The following is a 3,044-nucleotide window of genomic DNA, read 5'->3' as shown; positions in this document are numbered from 1 at the left end:
GTATGTAATGATCACCATCTACCCATTCATTCTGCTACACAAATCCTGGGGCTGCAATGCCATTCGCCACAATGACTCTTTCATGCTTTCTGCGGCAGATTTGCGTGAAAAAGAATGCACATATTACATTCGCACTGGGTTTTGCAAATATGGAGCTATTTCGTTGTGAGACCCAGTTTCTTGTGCGTGCGCAACACAACCAAAGAAGTTATATGCCCATCTCTTGCATTTTGAATACATCGCCACTGTTCCACACGCTGATGACGGCCCATGAACTGGGGAAATCGGCGGGGAATTCTGCAAGCTCGGCCAGCCTTCCTTTCGGGGAAAGGCCACCCATGTGCCCAGGCTTAGTTCACCACTGCTTCAATGTCCGCGGGAAAGAATTCCCTGGTACCAAGCCTATGCCTGTAAAGGGCTTCGGCCTGTTCAACGTTGAGCTTCAAGATTTTAACGCTGGAGGGCGTTCGTTTGGAGTGGGCATGGACGGGGTGGACTAGAATGGCCGGTGTTCTGAACTTAGAAAAATTGCATTTCTCTGTAAAATGCTTGATAGATCCTTCTCAGTGGCCATGCATGCATACTCAGCTCCATTTTCTTTCAACCATGCTTCAAGTGTTTGGACTAGCTTCAACCCAATTCCCAAACACCTGTGCCTTGGCGAGACTCGAAGACCAAGAATGTAGGCTGCTTTTGTATATCTGGGATTCGAAGATTCCTTCAGCGCGTCTTCAGCCGGAATGTTTCTACTGCACACAACAGTTTTGATGCAGCCTCTGATCAGTCCCACGATCTCTCTCTGTTGTCCAATCTCAGCAACCAGTATTACATAAGCTGGGCTATGACCGATCCTGCAGAGTGGAGTTTATCATGGAAAAGTTAAGTTTCGTCCCAAGTATCCATACAAGCCTCCAGGCATCAGTATGATCACTCCAAATGGGAGGTTTTCATAGCACAAGAGGATCTGCATGTCTATGATCTATGTCTATGAGAAAGATCATGTGATTTTTTTTGGTTTGGGGATCGATGTAACAAAAGAATGAAAGAATTTTTTTTTTTAATAATAATAATAATAATATATATATATATATATATATATATATATATATGAGATATATATATATTATTAGTACATGGAAATTTTTATTTATATATATTTTTTTTTAATTTTTTCTAAACAACAAATCTTAAAAGAAAATATTAAAAGAAATGAAAACATATTTTTCTATGTTGATTTTATTTATTGATTTAGGTTTTTCCTTTTTTTTAAACAACAAATTAAAAAAACAAAATTTTTTAATTTGTTATTTAAGTTGAGATTTTTAAAATCAACAAATTTTTTTATTAAAACCTAATAAAGAAATATTCTAAAATTAAACAATAACTAAAATGAATTTAGTTTTTTTTTTTTTTTAATATCTAAAAAAACAACAAAAGAAATGGTTAATTTTTTATTTTTTTTTAATAATAATATGTATATATGATACATATATTATTAAAATTTTTATTTTTTAAATTTAAAATTAAAAAAACTAAATTTCATCTAAAAATTTAAAGATGTTTTTTTTCATTCACAAAATTCTTTATTGTCATGTTGCACATTAGTTCTCCAGCAAGAGTAGTTTTATTCGAACGAAATCAATAGATTTTCTGATCTTCCTGATCGCATGAAGCGCAGGAAGAGAGCATACTAATCGATTGATTCGTTTTTATTCATGCAGGGGGGTTTCAAAAAGGATTGAATTTAAAACTAGCTAAATACTGAAACATTAGAAAACTCAAACTTAAACTCCTTTGTGAAGATCCTGCTGTCACTAGGTTTCACAAATTATTGAAAAATACTAGTACTGAATTAAATTCCTAATGCCTAATCCCTTAGCACCATCCCCGGCAACGGTGCCAAAATGTTGGGCAATTTATTGGGCTTAAATTGCTGCATTAAATTATCGACCAGGGAAACTCATAATTTTGTGATGGTGCCAGCAATATATATGCAAGAGTAGGCAACTAACTTTATGTCTAGCTAAATTATTTACGATTCAATATAATATGCAAGGGAGGAGGCTCTTAACTAAGGAGGTCCTGGTTGTCCTTCCCTATAGTATCATAGAGAAATCATTGATTACATAAAGCTAGAAACTTGAAATGAAGACAAGCGAATGAACTTTAATTGTTGTTCAGATTCAAAGAGAGAGAAAGACTAACTTAGTCTCTTAATTGTCCTCTCATGTACTAATCCAAACTAAACTAAGATTCATTCATAAGCATAAGAAATGAAATGACTTGAAACATAAAAGCACAAAAGAATGAATTTCAATTACCATATAAATCAATGGAGAGAGAGCCTAACTTAGACTCTTGGTTATCTCCTCATATGATACTTGAAACATAAAAGCAAAAGAATGAATTTCAATTATCATGCAAATCAAATGGAGAGAGAGAGAGCCTAACTTAGACCCTTGGTTGTCCTCTCATATGCTGATAAGATTCTAATTTAAAACTCATTCATCAATCACAAACAAATCCTCAAACATCAAACATCTAAGCAATTAAATGAAATAAGATCTAATATGAAATAACATGTTCCTTTGATCCTTCTAGAGTGAGCTCAATTCTCCTAAGAACAAAGTGACAAGCTATTCCATATACTACATTAAAGCAACTTATATCTAAAACTACATAATGGAAATATATGTACAACTTATATCTAAAACTACATAGTGGAAATATATGAAAAATGAAGCTTTATTCTATGCCATCATAAGTTGGATACAATGCTCTAAGAGTCCTCCCTTTGGAATGGAGGAGGTACTCCTATTTATACAATGAGATGAGATAACAAAATCATAATGATGATCCACTAATCTCTCTTTCGTTCCATACATTTCTCAACCATCTAGACACATAACCCTATCCTCCATGATTTCCTCCATGAGGTCCATGATTTTCTCCATGAGATCATGATCTTTTCCATGTGGCTTATTTTATCAAATTCGAATTTGATCATTCAAGGCCACATAAAGATGCCCTGGAAGCTTCCTTTG

The 3,044-nt window shown here is 34.1% G+C and overlaps 1 pseudogene; it reads right to left on the bottom strand.

The window, feature by feature from the left end:
- Positions 1 to 208: 208 nt before the first annotated feature.
- Positions 209 to 859, bottom strand: LOC149179400 (putative N-acetyltransferase HLS1 pseudogene; annotated as a pseudogene).
- Positions 860 to 3,044: the final 2,185 nt, after the last annotated feature.

Source organism: Pinus tabuliformis, chromosome 4_1 (assembly GCF_031772625.1).
Source record: "Pinus tabuliformis cultivar Carrire ecotype Pingquan chromosome 4_1, CPIR1, whole genome shotgun sequence".
In the NCBI taxonomy this organism is placed as follows: domain Eukaryota; kingdom Viridiplantae; phylum Streptophyta; class Pinopsida; order Pinales; family Pinaceae; genus Pinus; species Pinus tabuliformis.
Note: the sequence above shows the minus strand (reverse complement) of the source record. Positions and strands in the feature narration are given on the sequence as shown.